Genomic DNA, 19,117 nt, shown 5'->3' with positions numbered 1-19,117 from the left:
ATTGAAATGCAGATGAAGATGCTGAATAACGGAAATCATTTTGAAATATTTATCAGTGTCAATATAATTTATTGTATTGCAATTTTATGTTACTTTAACAGCCTTTACAAGGAACAGCTAATAAATTTATGTGAAGTTTGAATGAGTTTCCCATAAATATTATAATCCATAACCATGGGTAATAAAGAATTTCTTAGTTACAAGTTGTTACGGTTTAATTATTACTAAGCAGTAATTCATCAGTTTGAAATGTAGCCTTACAAAACATACTTTTATGAAAATTTATTTAGAATAATACTTTATAGTGGAAAGTTATTAAAAAAAAGAAACTTAAGTTTGTAAAATTCTTTGTAAAAAAGTTTCGTTTCTGTTGAATATTTCTTCAATTTTTCTTTGTAACTATTACAAAAATTCCTATACCGGTTAATTAATTCTTGAAACCCTGAATACTTTCAAAAGTTATAAAATTTAGTTAATGATTTCGATTCCAATTTTCATTATCTGTGTTTATTAAAAATTTATTTTATGAGCTTATTTTGTAACTTTCGATTCTGCCCCTATCTATTAGCCTATTCTTCTATTAGTATCTCAACCAAAGATTGTTTTCTATTTGCATGCGAACATAACTCATATTTAATGTAAAAGCTGCTAATGAACTGGCTAATTTTTTCCGTAAAATTTCGAAATTTTTGACGGTTTATCAAATTTTGGGTAAGTAGCTGTTAAATCTAGATTTTTCTTTTCTCTTTTTTGATGAACACCTAAATTGGAATGCGTCATTTCGTCAGGCTATAAAATTGGTTTTGCCATTTCGTCAGGCTATAAAATGCCTTTGATGATAATTTACTTTGATTTGTTGCTAGACGCGTTGTTCTGGAATCGCATTATTTAAGTAGTTTTTAAATCGAGATCCAAATGTGCAGCTAATAGTGTTTAATAAGAAAAATTTTATTACTGTAGTTTATATACAAAGATATATTCACAGAAATTTTCATACACCTAATTATTGCGCAAGTTTTCATGAACTGTTTATATTTATTAAATATTTTGTCACGGCGTATTATTTTGTCACGAATATTTTTATTAAACATTTACATCACAAGGCGTCTTTGAGCAGAATTTAAAGATTCATTCTCAATTATACGAGTAGCTCGAATTGAGTGAAGATTTTAATCTTCTTCTAATTTTCCATACTTTAGCCAGTATTTAGTTAAGTTTTGATATACCAATTAAATCAAGTTCATTAAACTTTTAATATTTTCTTTCATCAAATTTAAGTTTTATTTAACTTCCTAAAGGAATTTTTTAGAAATTTCTGGGAATTTTTAGAGGTTTATTAAGGATTTCATTTAAAAAAAAAATTAAAAAATTTTTATTTTAAAATTTTAATATTAAAACATTTCAGTTTTTCTTAATTACTTTAATTTTTTGCAATTTTTTGCAATTTTCACACAAAATATCTTTCACTTAATTTTTTTAACAATTTTCACAATTTTTCAACAGAAAACACATTTCAAATTACAAACAATTTACATTTTTTTCACATACCACTTCACTTTAATTTCCTTCAAGCAAACATACATCTCTTCATTGGCTCAGTTACTTACCTCCTTAAATAATTGATATTACACCTCTAGGATTTTTAATTTAATTTAATTTATTAATATTAATATTTACCAAAAAATTTTTTACTATAACAAAGATAGCAGCTTGACACTCAACTTTACCTACATAAGCGCCATCTATATAATTTAAAGAACACACTTACTTCTCTTTCACAACACTTTTGCAGACCCCAACACTAATATAGTAGGTAAGTTAGAATTAAAACTTACTATTTACTTGCTTTAAGTATTTTTTTAAAAATTTTTTATGTAGTATCTAAGTATTTTCTAAATATGAAAATATATTTTTTTAAATATATATATATATATTTTTAAATTGTGAATTAGTTTTTTGTTTTTTTATTTCTTATTGGTTTATATGGATTGTGTATAGTTCTTTTATAGTTTCTTTTTATTGATATGCATATTCGTGTAGGGGAAGTTTCTGTAGACAAGGATTTCTAAAATACATTGGTTTTTAGATTTTTTATTATTTTATAAAAAATTAATTTTTAAAAAATTTAATTTTTTAAGAAAAAGTTTAATTCTTGTCTTTACTTCTTGTTTCTCAAAAGACTTAATTAGTATTTTCCTTTTTGAACTTTAATTCTTAAATGTTAATACTTAAATGTTAATTTCTAAGGGTACCACTTTATTGGAATTACTTTTGGTTTTGACTTTTACCCTTGCCTGCATGAATGACGAAACACGAATTGAATTATTGGAGAGTTAGGTTTGGAGGCAACTTCCCCTTGATAAGTCTGTCTCCTGCCTACTCTACGATCATTCACATATGCATTTTTAAAAAAAAAATGTTTAATTTAATTTTAATTTATTAAATTAGTAGATTTATTTTCATAAATAGATTTTACACTTGATTTGCTTATGCTTCTGAATTTAAATGATATAATAGATTAGTTCGAGAATTAAATCTTTTACAAGTTTGCATATTTTTAAATTATTTTAAATTTTGGCTTTTTTCCTTTTTTTAGAATTTAAATTTGCTTTTTTACTTTTTTACTTTTATACGTATTTGTTAAGAATTTAAATTTGTTTAAATTTATATTTACATTAATGAATATTGTTTACATATACAGTAAAAATAAATAGTTAAATTTACGTGTGCAGTAAAGAATAAATAACAGTTTTCGACTGATATTACTGTTTCTGTTTGTTCTTGCCAAGTGGGGTAATGTGATCCTGTTACTTGAACAGCAAAACCTACTTGCCACTTGCTGTTCAACTACCCCAAATTGCGAAGGAAAATATGCAACCCACAGCGGCTGAATTTCATTTTCTTTGCTATAGCAACCAACTGGGTAAACGAATTGGAATTCAAAGGAAAATCTCAGCATTTCCTTTGTGCAGTATACAACGGATTCTCATTAATTCGAACTTAAGCACTACCAAAACTCTACTAGTTTTAGGAAGTTTTTCATAACAGGACTTTAGAGGAAGAACGATAACTGAGCGGACATTTCTATATTGAATGAATAAGAACCCGTCTCAGTTATAGGTAGTTAGAGATAAAAAATAAGTAATTTTTCATGCTTTAAACGGTATAATAACAGAATTCTTCCTCATCCAATATTTTGTTATACTTCAGATTTATGCTAAGCAGCTCTCTGTTATCTGCGTTTTTCCTGGTACGTGCTAAGTATCGGAAGACATTTTGAAAGTAAGTACTATGTTTTCTGCTACTGAATAATACGAGTAGAAACTAATTGACACTACCTTATTCTTGTATCAAATTCAAGTGATTGATTGAATTGGATCTATTTTTCTTTGCCGTATTTTAAGCGAAAACAAATTGGTGATAGACTAACAGTTGTATAAACAAATGTATTGCCTCTTTTCATTTATCATGCAATTCTCTTTGACGTCACAATGACGTACTAGGCAAGATGAATTTCCTCATTTGATAAAGATTTCATTGGAAAGCAAAAGTTCAACAAAAAGGAAAAACGTGAATTTCCAGACTTGCTGTCTAATACTGATATGATTCGATATGTAAGAAAATTATAAAACAAGATGCATATTTAATACCATGCTATACCATGTTCTTTGTATGTCATAAAGCGTTTTCTGATGTTGTGTTTACCCCTGGAAATATAGGAAGAGGTTACATAGATTAGTTCAGGAATGGAAATGATTATGAAAATACGGCTTTTAATTCTTGTGGATGTTTTCTGATATTTTTAATTATTATAAAACTTGTGACTTGTGTGTAAATTACTTAAATTGTTATAAGTGATAGGAATTCATATCCTCTTCATTCGATGCTAAAATTTCATTCTTGTTATAGGATATGGACTTCTTTTTCGCTGGGAATAAAATAATACTACCGAGATCGATAAAAAAGATGACGGATCACTGAACTTTAAAATTTCTGTATCAACAATTAGTGTCAACTCAAATTGGGAGTGTGAGGCGTACGTTATAAGATAGGCGGGTCTTTTAACGAAACCGGTCTCAAAAGCATGTCACTTTTCAAGTACAGTTTCTGGAATAAAAGAAACGGTGAAGTAGAGTCATTATCGAACGAATCTGATGTTCTCATTTTTAAACTGATTAAAACACTGCCTGAAAATTATAAATTTAAATTCATGGTATTCAATTCAACCTTAATAAGATATAAAACACAGTTCATCGTAGACCTTCAATTTGAGATAGTCTCTTAAAACACAAAGGAATTGTGTACTCGCTTACTTTTATTAATAATCAATAAATCCATCAAGAACTGCACTACAGGATCGTTTTCATTATAGGATTATAGCAGGTGCCAAAAATAATCGGCTACTGCATAAATATCGAAATTTTAAACGATTTAAAGTGACCAATGTAAGCAAATCAAAAAAGAAACATTTATATAAAATTATCTGTTAGTATTTTAATATTGTAAGCAAAAATAATTTAATCCAAAATATAAGAAAATTTTAACTGTAAACAAAAACAAGCTGGACCGCACAAAAATATTCGACAACATACCTTAAAAAAGAAACTTAAAAATTAATCGATAACATTCTGCTGCATTACCTGTTGCACGTATGACTATTTTTAGTCTTGAGGTCTCTGATTTGATCATCTTTTAGGTCGAATGCTGCAAATTGTATTCTATTCTGTTCAAAATAGCAGTTTCAGTCATTTTTATGGTACTTATATATTATGTTATCGACTGTGAAGCTGTCGTCGAGCAATTTAGCGTCAGTCGTGGAAAAACGTGACGTAACAGTACACTCATAATATCTGCGCTTTCGTTTGATATCCCTCCGATTGATTAAAATTTGGGACCTGCCTTATACAGAACAGCAGTCAGTGGATTATTTTCAAAGTTATTGGATATTGCCATCAAAAAGTGTGTACCAATGCAAAAGTTATGGTCAGCGGAGTATACTGCGTTTGATTACTGCATTGGAATAATTACCTGCGGGGAGGTTTGTGCTCAGAGCTTTTTAAACAGAGCTTCTGGTAAAATCGGAGGACCTAAAAAGCAGTAGAAATCGATGAAATCTTTTGACGAGGCACAAAAACGAAGCGAATCCTAAATTGTTTTCACGAAGTAAAGCTTGTTTTTTTTTTTTTTTTTTTTTTTTTTTTTTTTACTCAACATTTCCAACATTTTTTTCCAACAATCTGCTAGCCGAATTACGCTTATGCTAGAACTTTTATGGAATAAAAGTGCTTAATCATGACGAAGATTAGATGCGAAATTGGGAAAAAGTGCAGAATCGCCCACTGCTTGCCGCGTTTTTACGAATTGCACATACACGGTATCATCTATGTACACGTCGACCCATTTTCACTTAAAATAAATCCCAGAATTGCACAAGAATGGCATTGCGCGCACTCTTGACTATATCCATGTACACTGGGCCCATCAGCGGCCGAGCGGTAAAGTCGCTGAACACTGGAAGTTCGGTCCGAGGTTCGAATCCCGCGAACGGGCTGGCTGATGGGCGTTTTCGTGGTTTTCCCCATGTGTAACGTGTATACGAGCCAGTTTCCCTTAGAAAGTCCTCCACGAAGGCATCCCTCCTCTTAGGCAGATAGCCCTAGTGTGCTTTGCCATAATTAAATAAACCAAAACCGAACCATGTACACTGCTAAAGTCCTAGCTAATAACCTTTATCGCCTTAACAAAATGTCGCCAAACTACCTGTTACCATATTCCAAAGATTAGCCCTGATGGTTTATCAAATGAAATTCCTTCAGACTTCCTCAGGAGCGACTGGCACATCTTTGGCAGTATCTGCGCCAACTTTTACGGTTGCATGGTAGTCAGCTGTTACGGTCGATGGGGTACCTAAGTACAGCTTTTACCTTTTATAGAAATTTTGCTTAATGATTTCTTCAATTTTTCACATACACTTTCAGTGGAGTTCAAGTTTGGTGACTAATGTAGAATCTCAAGATGTTTAGGAATATTATATAAGAACCATAACTTCGAATTCAGAGCCCTGTGTTTGAAAGCATTTTTATGTTATAAAAAAGTAAATGAGCATTTGACAGAAATCTATTGGTACTGTTTTCCAAATTTCTTCCTAAAATATCTGTATATACATATTGATACTTGTTGTTGTTGTTGTCTTTTCCATGTATTTCATGGAAGAACAGTTGCCAGAGCCTCAAAATGATTGGATTTCTTCTTGAACCCCCAATTTTGAGGGAGTGCACTCCGGGGTGGTCCAATGGTCTCCTACCCCTCTTTCTTCCCTACCACCAAACCACGCGAGAGGACTTACAGCTCGCCATATATTTAGAGTGCCTCCATGCCGCAAAGATACTATTCATTTACAAACAGCGCCTACCAGCGGCCGAGCGGTGAAGTCGCTGAACACTGGTAGTTCGGTCCGAGGTTCGAATCACGCGAACGGCTGGCTACATGTGCGTTTTCGTGGTTTTCACAATGTGTAACGTGTATACGAGACAGTTTTCCTTAGAAAGTCCTCCACGAAGGCATCCCTCCCCTTAGGCAGATAGCCCTAGTGTGCTTTGCCATAATTAAATACTCTCAGACACACACACCATTTACAAACATCCATGCCTTCTCCAAGATACCAACCTGGGCCCTTCGGTACCTCAGAAGGCTTCCCTAAACACTGTTTGGACGTCATATTGATCATAATTCTATGAAAAAATTCCACTGTATCCCACTTCAGCCAGTGACAGAATCCTCAGGTTTTTACCGAATCTTCTTCATACTTTACAGTAATACAACGATTGTGTTGAACAAACTCTGATCTGGACTTCTACTAAAGAATTTTTTTCTTCCTTAAATAATTCGAATTTGATTTTTCGCTGCAAATTAGAGCATTCTAGAAATTTTAATCTTTATTAACAAGGTTTTTCCCAAAATCTCTTTTTCCCCTATTAATCCACGTCTCTCTAATCTTTTCTTCTAACAACCTGGCTTCTACATCGGTTGTTCGTAGTGCTTGACGCTCTGTAAAAAAAAAAAAAAAAAAAAAAAAAAAAAAAAAAAAAAAAAACAGAAAATACAGCAGTTTCAGAGTTCCCATGGCTGGATTCGCTTTGGTATATCTAACAACCTTGTCTGTTTCTGCGACGTTTACGATCAACGGTTGCAAAAGTATAAACGAGGTAAGGACTTTTGTGGACACGGTATATAAAAGCCAATTTGATACTTACATTGAGAAAACAGATGATGAAATTGCTTTCATCATCAATTCATTTTGTCTATAATAAAATGTTTGTAAACATAGGTATATATCTCTTAGCGTAGTTATTTCAATGGCTAAAGAAAACAAAATAGAAAGACATTTAAACATATTTTATTTATAATGCTTATTTTGAAAATAAGAAAATTGTTAAAGTAAGATATTTAATTTAAAGTAAGCTAACAGGGGTACATGTCTTCTGCGGAAAACTAGTTGAAACATTATTCTGTGAAAAACTGTTCGGAAACTGCGCGGAAAACTCGTTCTGGAAAAATCGGTTGGAAACTGTGGGAAGCTGGGTGGAAACTTCTGAGGAAAACTGTTTGTTGTTCTATAATGGAAAAAATCAGGACTGTATTCCAATATTTAAATATATCCATAAAACAGATAGCGGAAGTTCGAATTTTTGAAGTCTTAAAAAGATAAGTTTATAAAAGAACTTTAAAAAAACTTCAGACACTAATTCCTACATTTCAGCCAAAACACAGTTGAGATCGTTTCAAAATTATTGGAAAAAGTGAAATTTTTTTTTAAAAAAATTTAAAAGTATTTATCAATCTTTCAAATTGCTTCAAAATAGTCACCATAAAATAACTCTAATATTCTTTTATACTCGCAGAATGTCACCAGTTGGGAAGTATTTAATTGAAAGCAGTCTTGTCACAGAAACACGATTACCGAACTAGTTTACGTAAGGCTTTGTTTTACTCAAGATAAACAGAAGCCATCATAACACAATTCTTCGTATTCTAGAAAATATAAATAAAGGAAGTCACATTTTTTAAAACACACGTCATTCGTTTGCTGGTGGTTTCATAATTGCTGCTCCTTTTGACCCACTTTCCGTTTCCCGTAAATTCTAATCCAGGAGTAACGGAATTACAGGAATCGTAAGCGTTAACTTAGGTGCAGAATTGGCTTTTTCCTTTTTTTCTTTCTTTACTATTTATTTGCTGACCTCACGTGTCGCACGCATCGTGAATTACGAGTCCCATCTGTGTTCCGTATTCCTGTGAAATCCCGGTCATAAAGTATATCGAGAACCTTTTCCTTTATGGCACTTTCGATTGAATTCGATTTCAAATTGTTTGACCGCTCTGAGTTTTCAGGAACATTTTTATTTTATGTTACGCCAATTCGATGCCTCCGTTTTTGACACTGTTCTTAAAAGTGAGTGTTCCGTAAACAAAGAATGGCTTCACGTTGAAGTTCTCGGAACTATATCATTGCGTGCAGCTGTTCATTTCAACACAGTTCCTTAGAAGAGATAAAACTTATTTTCTCAGCCTTAGTTCTATAATTCCTCTTGCTGAAGGCTGAGATGCAGGGCTTCGTTTCGAAAACTGAAAATGCCGGAACTTTGTGGAAGTATGGATAGGAACAATATTGCACAACAATAAATAATATATAACTGATATTAAATATAAATATAAATTACAGATAGTATAAATTTAAACTAAACGAAAATGGCTAAATAATTAATTAAGAAGTTTGCGATAAATGTATCATTAAATAATCTTGAAATTAGAGGAGGTACCTCCAGTTAAGTTATATTGAGAGTAATGCATCTAACAACTGAGAACGATACCGCTGTAATCCTTCTCTCATAACGATGCAAAAAATAGGAATCATATTCATACATTTTTCAGTCTGATGCGCTATGGAACCCACATAATAAACTTCGATAAAAAAGTAAACTAATTCTCTCTCATTATTTCAGAAACAACGGCACGCAGTTTTTAACAATTTTCGTCTATCTAATCAAATGGTCGTAAAAGCTCAAGTTTCATCCAATATTTTACCTATATTCAATTTTAGTTGATTAAATTTGGCAAAAAATTTATCATAATTGATCAGAAATGAATAACGCGAACAAACAAACAGGCATTCTTCTTTATATATATTTTCTAAAATTTACACATTTTTTATTAACAAACTCTGCGATTTGAAAGTGAGCAGTAGCAACACTTTTTGAAATAAAGCATTTTTATCTCCAACTCGCGAGACTGATGCCATCCAGAAAAACGAATGCGAAAATTAGTGTTTTCAGAGTTTTTAATTAATATCTCGGCTTAATAGAGTCGTAGGAAGACGAGAATAGTCGAAACGGCTTTCACGAATTTTTGGAATCGGGAATAACGTATTTAAGGTTTAGCAATGTGATTTTCATTTCATAATAAAACTTAGAAATTTTTTATTAACAAGCTGTACGATTTGAAAACGGGCAGCGGCAACACTTCTCTAAATAAAGCAGATTTTTATTTCTAGCGTGCAAGTTTGTTGCCACTCGGAAAAGCGAGGGCGAAAATTAGTGAAATCTCGTTTTCAGAATGAACGCGTTTATTTTAAGTTCGTAGCAATAAAAATTCTCTTAATATCTGGCCATTGGGAAAAAATGCAACAACAGCACATATGTTACAATCACAAACAGGGTGAACTTGCTACTCCGAAGAGCCTCATAGTTGTCAGTACTTTTGAAAGCATTATAAGCTTTAGTATTAAATAGCACCGACAGTCATATTCTTTAAGGTTAGAGTTGGTGTATTCAATTATGACAAAGCACACTAGGGCTATCTGCTTAAGGGGAGGGACACCTTCGTGGAGGACTTTCTAAGGGAAACTGGCTCGTGTACACGTTACACATGGGGAAAACCACGAAAACGCCCATGCAGCCAGCCCATTCGCGGGATTCGAACCTCGGACCGAACTACCAGTGTTCAGCGACTTTACCGCTCGGCCGCTGGTGGGCTATTCTTTAAGGTGATCACCTCCAGAGTAGAAAAATGCCGTTTGGAAACATGGGAGGTTATCTCTAAAATGATTCATTTAGGGATCAAGCTAAAATTAATGGCTTTTCGAGAGAAGTACCGCAGATGAGCTTCTGTTAAATATAAATAAACGTTGCAGAAATGATGCTTCAAAAGTTTTGTAGATTTTTTGTCCACTTATTTAAATTTTAAGCTCATTGATTATTGATACAGTGTTTACCGCAAAAGGTAAAGTTCTTAATCCATTATTTTTTTAAGATATTATCTTTCAAATACAATTTAATGTGTTCGTACTGTTATGTGATGTTTAGTTCATGAATGATGTTATGTGATGCGTAGTTCGTAAATTAGAAATTCAAAAGAGGTGGCTACAAGTTTCTTTCCTAAAATGTTCACCTTATACACCTATTTACGAGGATTTTATGAAGGTAATTTTAGTTAAGAGCTTCTGTAAATATAAAATTCAACTTTTTACTTCGCTGCGTTTATATCCTATTTAGTAAAATATTCTTTATGTGTTAATAAAACTTCACGGAGATATTCGGTTATTACTAAACAATGATATTTACATGTTATCGCAACCACTTCAGTAGAAGTTACCAAATTTTCAGAATGTACCAAAATTTGGCAATCAAAAGCGGAACAATTTTTCAAGCACCCATGCTTATAACAATCCTTCAGTCAAGCAACGTTACATTTTCGTTGCATTCTTTTCGTTGTATTCCAAGTTTCAACAGTTTTATAAACAAATCGTGATAGTTTTTTCCTTAAACCCAATAGTCATCTAGAATTTACCAACAATGGAAAAAACTGTGGTAAAAATATTTGCAGGAATATAGAAATTTTCTGCTAAATTTCTAAAGGGAACAATGAGGAGATGCATTTGGTAGATACCCGCTGTTACGAAGATTTGCTCTATGCGGAGTCTCTGCAATTCTCTGATGTTTGTTTTAGAGAAAATATATCGAAATAATTGGAAATTAATAGCGCAAAATAGCGCTTGGTAAAATTAATAGCCCCAGAAAAATTTACAGAAAAATTTGGGAGAAGAATATAGTTTTATTTTTTTCCTCTTCCAATTTGATTAAAAAATTGTTTGTTTTATGATTAATGATTTTATAATGGATAAGCCAGCATGTTAGTATTAACTTTGCGTTTGGCCTTGTGAAGACATTAATTACCAATGTGTGGCAAATTTTGCACTTTGTATTTAATGCATTAAAGCATAATGAGCATTTTATTAATTGACAATTTTTTTCACGTTTTGTATAATAGATTTTGTATTTATGTAACTCACTCATTCACAGTATCGAATTCTTTAGCTTATTCTAAGAAACTTCGAAATGGGAAGTATGTTCAAGACTAACCTTTAAACAATAAAACCTTAAAGCCACCTATAGCCTTTTTTATTTTCAAACAGTTTGCATAATATTTTTAGGATTTTCAGTGTATATTTTGCACATCTGATAGACTGTTTTTTTTTTTTTTTTTTTTTTTTGTAAAAGTACACAGATTTTTACTATAATGGAGGGTTTTGAAGATATTGATACATGACTACTTCTGTTGTTCATTTTATTTATCTGAAAACTTATTCATTTTAAAGTAACACATATTGTCATTTAATTAATTTAAACTAGTATTATATATAAAATTAAGCCTTTCCAAAAAGCTTAAGGTTTTATATCAGACTCTAACTATCATTCTCATGATTCACATGGTTCTTATGGTCACAGGTCCCTCATCTTCAAGCAGAAAGTTTTGCTAATTGAGGAATAAGGATCATGTATAACCGTCCAAGAAATCGTTATAATTTGATATAATCGTGTAAAGAATTTTCTCCTTACCAAGTGCTTTCGAGGTGAAATTGAAAGTACATCTTGTTCGCAATCGAAAGATCCGAATCCCGGCTAGGACATCGCTGATTTTTCATGTCTCCCGACCTCAAAAAGCGTTCTAAATTACTGTAAAATTATCACTCGAAGTAAAAGTTATGGACGATTTTTCATCACAACCTCAATTTAGGGACGGGTCCTAACCTTCCCAGTCTCCCTTTAAGTAGGAGAGAATCAAAAAATTTTCTTCTCACTGCGTGCTTTCATGAATTGGAAGTACGTCCGTTTGGCACTCAAGAGGCTTGGAGTTCATATTCCAGTGTGGGCATTGCGGATTTTTTATATTTTCTTCACTGAGATAAAGCTTATAACTACATAATTTAAGAGTTATGTTTTGGGCCTAACCAGTTTTATAAAACAGTATTTTTTAAAAAAAATTTTAAAGGGCGATAGATGCTATTGATTATTGATTTCAGATAAAGCTTCAAGAACCTATTTGGACTAAACTTAGAGAGACCTGATCTGGGTAGGAGATCTAAAATCAATACATAGGTTGTACATAGCAATTTTAAGATCTACATATTAAATATTCACTTTATATGAAGACTTCCCTGAATCTCTGCATGTCCTTTCGTACTAATCTTCGTGAAAGATGACTACAGAGACATCAAAGTCTGTCATTTAGGTTTCGAGAAATAAAACTCATTTTAAAATTAATAATAAAAGGGTATAAAGCACATCGTGCAGACAAAAAGCTTATTATAGCTCTGAAAAGTCAATTTCACTGTAGTATGTAAGGAATGCATTCTCATCAGGTATGATGGATTAGAACAAATTACGTTATAAACGGTGGCATTTAAGTCTATTAAATGATATCATCATTTCTAAAAATGCCTTGTTGTGAATAATTAAGATCTGGGCATGATCTGGATGAGTCTGCCTTGATGGACAGGATCGATCTATCTTCCTCACTTCATGTGACAGTTCTTTCGCAGGTAAGGGGGGGGATAAATTTCTTATTCATCCTAGTATTCATGCTTCCCATTCATCAATAGTTGCATGTCTTCTCTGATACAAGTGCACAATGATGTAAATCTTTCCATACTTATTTTCTGCATTTAATCTTTGAAATAAGACGCCTCTTGTTGGCATTGCATTGCTGAGTGATATGGCTTCGCGAAGTAGTAAGTATTAGTTGTTTATCGTTCCTCAACTTTTTGCGTGTGATGGTTATCGCTCTTACTGCCTCCTCCCGAAATAGGTAAGTTACATTTTGCTTCGTATTAGGGTGGTAAGTCATTTGCTTCTAAAACTGTATTTAAGTATTATGACCTCTACACGTTCTAATATAGCTATTTTTGAGCAAGCGCTATGTAGTCATTATAACAACGTAAAAAATAATTTAATACCTTCCGACAAAAAATAGCAAAGTGGTTATCGCTAAGTGCTTTACGAGAAACTTTGTTGCTATGTGTAAAAATTTAATCTGATATTATATCTTTAGTTTGCTAAGTAATAACAGTTCATTAACTTTAGTTGCTTGCATAAATCTTAGGCCTATCTTTTGAAGAAAGAGAAGTCCATTAACGTTTTCCTCTTTTTGTGAGTGAGTGAGAATGGGCAGATTTTATGTTATGCTGTTTAATATTTATTAATTCTGCATACTAATGGAATGACATAAATGACCGTTAATGGATGATTAAAAAATTCTTATTTTTGTTCTTTTAAAAAGAATCTTTGTTAAGAAAAATGATTATTTTTTAAAACTGTACTTCTTAGTAGCTGATAGTTATAAGATAGGTATAACATTATTATTCTATTTAATCTCTTTCATATATAAATATAATGTATTTCAAGGAAATGCATATTAAAAATGAGTTTTATAGAATTTTGTTTGCTCTTCTGAAAATGCATAGTAAATTTTCCTTAATCATTTAAATTTAAACTAAAAATAACGATTACGAGAACATTAATAAAGATAGCCTAGAAATAACTGAAAGAATGTTTTTGGCTGGTTTGCTCAATTGTTTTAAATGAAAAATTTGTATGTTCAGTTTTTATGAAGTAATTAAAGGCGAATAATTTAAGAAACGTTTTTATTGCTGAACATCTATATAAGTTCGACTGTTAGTTTTAAAAGTATATTTTTAAAATAACAACAGAGACTAATTGTGCTTAAGAGCATTTAGTTGTAAGTAGTTTCTTTCGAGTGTTGATGAGAAACGATTTTTTAAGTTTTACACAAAATATAAGGCTTCGATTTTAAAGTGTGTCTTAGTTTGTTGAATTTCTTACCATTAGGATTGTGCATTAATTACTGGAATTTCGAGTGAACTGCTGAGTCAACTTTCCTTAAATATTTTATTTTCTTTTTATATCAAGCTGGATAAGATTATGTACCAAATGGTTAAGGCCATGCATTGTTTATTTTTCGAATTTAAAAGAACTGCATGAATATATCAATAAAGAAACTGATAGTTCTTTAAAAATGATTACTGCCCTTGACCATACAAGAATGCGTGAGTCAGTGGCTGATTTCATCACTGGCTTACTTTTCCAAGAGCGGTCATTTTTTACAGTGATGCGTTTCCTAAATGTTAATTCCTTACGTCATTTCGACTACGCTTTCTTATGAACAATACAAGGATAAAAATAGAAGAAAAGGGGAACGTGAATCTGAAGTTTTCAGATCATATTAACGGGTAACACTTCAAAGAAGAGTTTACAACTAAAAACAAATGTAAAAAAGTATACAAATATCTTCTTACATCCAATAATGTTTGCTCAAAATCTAAATATTTCTTGTTTAATACTATACTAAACAAGAATTTTACAATATCCGTTTGTTTTGGCATTTCATTTTTGAATGTAGAGTGATATAAATATAAAAATATCAAGAAACTTAAAAAGTAATTTAATATTTCAACAAAATTAAAAATAAAAATATCTATAGAAGGTAGTAGTCTGGACATTACTGTAAAATTTCATTTCCACCATTCTGTTTTATTTTGTATGCAGAGGATAATGTACAGAAAAAAGGAAAATTAGAAATTTCGAAATCGATATGTTATTAATGTATTAGAAACATATACATGAGGATTTGTATAAGCGTGTACAGACCTCAGGAAAGGGCAAGTTACTCAAAGAACGATTCGGAATTACATAGCAATGTGGGGGTGGAAGTACAGTCCTCATGTGCTAGTGTGTAGGAAGTAAAATTCAAGAAATGAAAGAGAGAGATGTGAGTAATCATATTTTCATCAGCAAATCTTTACATTAGCGATATTTATAAGTAAGTGTCTGAAGTTACAAGCGCCAGCTACTATGCAAGTGTAATATTAGCGCACGGACATTTTGGAATATACTGGGAGTCTACCGGATGATCACGCTAATAATGCGCGTGAGAAGATGCTCCTCACTAGTTCAGTACACAAGCTAAGTTTTAAGTACACCAGATAAATAGGCTTTCGAATAACCACGGAGCAAGAAATCTGGACAACAGGACAAGTCCGGCGAATGGGCAAACCAATGAATATGACCGCCATGACTAATCCATCTTTGACCAAATGCTTTATTCAAGTGTTGCCAAGCCCCAAAATTAAAATGAGTTGGGGAGCCATTATGCTGGAATCACATATACCGTTGCTTCGCGGCTGTTGTATGCTTTGCTCATCTAACAATATCGGCAAGACTTCCTTCAAGAAAACTTATATGACCGTCCGCCCAGACGAACAGGTATGAGATGTGGCTCTATTAGGTGATCGCCAAGAAAGTCTGCTCAAATATTCGCACAGTTTCTGATGCTGTCGCACAATGCAAAAGCTTTGATTCTACCCTGTAAACATCTGATGATTCGGAATCCGCTTTTTCGGTTACCACTCACTATTCAGTATTAGTGGTTGAATATAAAAATTTTTATTAATACGTGTAAAAGCAGCACATTATTTTTGTATCAAACAAAATTCAGATAGTTACCGATTTGGAGAAAACCCCTGTTCCTTTCAGGAGCAATTAACTTGGATTCCTTTATTTCAAGAGAAAAAAACAATTCCAGTTCTTAAATTTGATCGTTCAAATCCAAAACAAACTATTAAGCAATTAAGCAAAATCGAAGAGATAAACGTCAGGTAGCAAGAGGCAAATTTATAAGATTACGTTTTCAAATGCTTAGTAATGGGATTGAATTCAAATAAGAAAATTTGGTAAATCTCGCTGAATGTGGAAGCTTTTTTTGATTTATTTTTAAGCAGTTAAATTATTAGCGAAGGAAACACTGTTGCTTAATAACGTGAAACCCATGTCAGGCGCTCCAGTAAAATATAAAGCATTTTAATCCAAAACAAATTCAATAAAAACAATATTCAGTTTTTTTTTGTGAGTGCTGTTTTAAAAATTCATTTTCCTTACTTAAATTTATTTGAAACAAAGAAAATAAGTATCAAATTTGAAGAAGTCAAAATCTTGTTAGCTTTTAACTTATGTTTCCAGTAAAGTTAATTTAGTGTTTGCTAAGTTTAAAGGAAAAAGTACCACGCTGTTAAAAATTACTGTTAACAATAAAATGTGGCTTTTTACGAGTTGTTTTTAGAGCGACCATTTTACTCAGCAGGTGTTGAAACGAGCGTTCTATTTTTGTCTAAAAATGTGTCTATTGTCGTGACAAACGTCTGTCTGCCATGTCTTGTTGATGTCGAAAGAATGAGTGAATACTCTGTTATGGATGAGTCCTTATTCTGATGGTATTATTTAGCTGCTTGTTACAGTGAACTGTTCTGTACTAAATAATACCTGTCAGAAATAAAATGTGCGGCTTGTTTTAAAAGTAGATTCGCATTTCTGCATTCGTGTTTACTTATTCTTTTTAATTGGTTTGCACTTCACGTTATTAATTGTTATTTATTTCGCCAACGCTTAGTTATTACATGTTAATTTTTTTTTTAGTCCAAAGGGGCTTTGTCTCTGAAGGACTTGTTTTCGTTTTGCGATTTTGTGTCGATTCACTACAAATGGCGAATCACTTTTCAAACTGTTGCACAAAGTATTATCGCCCTGTGTTATATTTAAAGATATTAAATAATGAAAAATCTGCATAAATGTATGTATATTTCTCACATTGTGATAAAACAACGGTACATAGAGCCATCGAATTTTGAATGACGTAATCCTCCTACGAATATGAGCATCTGGAAGACCGAATTTGAAATTTGGTATTTGTTTTATTATCAATTTAATATTTTGGAAAATTTTAACGAATTTTTTATTAACAAACTCAAGGATTTCAAAGTGAGCAATGACAAGGTTGTAGAGAAAAAACATTTTTATCTCCAACGCGCAAGATTCTGTATCGGAAATTTAAAAAATATGTTCAATTTAAAACTATTTTGCGATATTGTTCTTGAACTGAATTTTATGGTTTAAGTGGGAAGAACGTGATATTTAATAAATAAAGGTAACAGACAAAATGTTTAAAAAATGCCCCTTTGAACGTAATTTAAAATCTAAAACTTTTTTTTTTTTTTTTTACTTTTGTAAAAGGAAATGTGGTAATAGCGAAAAATTTCAAACATCATATTTCAACGAAAATATCCATTTTTACCGCTATCGAATGCAACTTAACTATGTTTTTGCGTGACATCTGTACGTAAGAACAGAATAAAGGACTCTTTTCCCCAAAAAATTATAAAACTGATTTAAAATGAATTCTGAATAGAATTTTTAGTGTTGTCTGTACGTACGTTTCTCGCATAACTCAAAAACGAATTAGCCTGAGAGCGTTGAAATTTTGTATATAGGACTGTTATAACATGTAAATGTGCACCTCGTATTTTGGTTCAATCGGCCGCACGAAAAGTATATAAATATATATATAATCACTCTGTGTTCGACTCAATGATCTCAGTTTCATTATTCTTATATGTTTGTAAATTTGGCATTTTTTGGTTTAAAAATGATTGAATTATGTTGTTCTTGTCTTCCAGTTAAGGTTTTTATTTTTAGTAAATCTGCATGCAATATATGTAGAATTATCAACAATTTAAAAGTTGTTTAAGTGCAGCTAAGCCTAATTATTTTTGCTATGGCGGCCATGTTTGTTTACATTTGAAACTTAGCAGAAATGAATTAAGTCAGTTTCTGTGTGCACTGAAAAAAATCTGCCTTCTTGCCCGATGGCCGAATTGCTGGTTTTTGCGTAGAAATTCTAATTTTACTTGTTAAAATTGTTTTTTAATAGTTTTAACTGTATTTGGAGTTTTATGTTTTTCTATATTTTCCAATTTTTCAATAAAGCTATTTTGAGGTTTTATGTATTTTTGCCTTGCCGCGAAGTGAGAACTGAATTGAATGAGAAATTTATCTGTAATGAAATTCGTGGAAATAAGTTTAAATGAAACGCAGGACAAGTGCATATAATTTAATATTCCGTGCAAGGAAGTCATGTGGTGTACACATCAGATTTTTTTCATGTAATTCAAATGGTATATTATTAAGAGAAAAATGAATAAAATATTGTAATATATTTGGATATTTAAAATATTGAGAAGAATGAGAAAATATTGTAACGAAAATAGTATAAAGAGAGGTATTTTATAATAGTATAAAGAGAAAAATGAATAAAATATTGTAAGGAAATTGTATAGGAAATTTCTATCAATTGCTCTTTTTCTTCACGAGATTTTTGAACTTAATAGTTAAATATACGTTATTTCTTTGCGTACCACCTATTTTTCTCTTGCGTACTACCAGCGGTACGCGAATCACCGACTGAAAATCTCTGTCGTATAATATGCATGATGCTTAGTGATCGTAATGTCAAAGCTGTGCGCGATGCTGAGTTTGTTCAGTTTTCTGATTTTTTTAAATGGAAACAGATCGTTGTATACGTAGGGAAATCAATAGTTTCCCTCTCCCCATAGATACAGCATTCTGTTTTTATACAGAAAAGTCATCAGAGAATTTCTCAAATTAAACATCGCGCACAGCCTTGTCCTAGCTGACATTTAATATTATATATGTATTATGGTCATGATAAATAAGAGATGAGAAATTCTAAATTAAGATGATATATATTATAGTTTCTTATTATATATATTATTTCTTATATATATATAGCTATTGTTTTCATGAAGCTACACTTATTGTTAGGGTTGCCGCCGTCTAGATAGATTTCGCCCCACTGTCTATGTTTGGCATTAAGTAGCGTTCCGTTAAGAGAAAAGTACATAATTAGCGATAGA

The 19,117-nt window shown here is 31.7% G+C and overlaps 1 protein-coding gene across 2 annotated transcripts in view; it reads left to right on the top strand.

The window, feature by feature from the left end:
• The window catches only part of LOC118182129 (uncharacterized), a 388,309-nt gene that overhangs the window by 88,305 nt on the left and 280,887 nt on the right, over positions 1-19,117 (top strand). The gene's annotated exons all lie outside the window — the stretch shown is intronic.

The sequence above is a fragment of the Stegodyphus dumicola genome, chromosome 7, assembly GCF_044657685.1.
Source record: "Stegodyphus dumicola isolate Sdum_Otavi_A_Nest chromosome 7, ASM4465768v1".
In the NCBI taxonomy this organism is placed as follows: domain Eukaryota; kingdom Metazoa; phylum Arthropoda; class Arachnida; order Araneae; family Eresidae; genus Stegodyphus; species Stegodyphus dumicola.
This window is presented reverse-complemented; position numbering and strand designations above follow the sequence as displayed.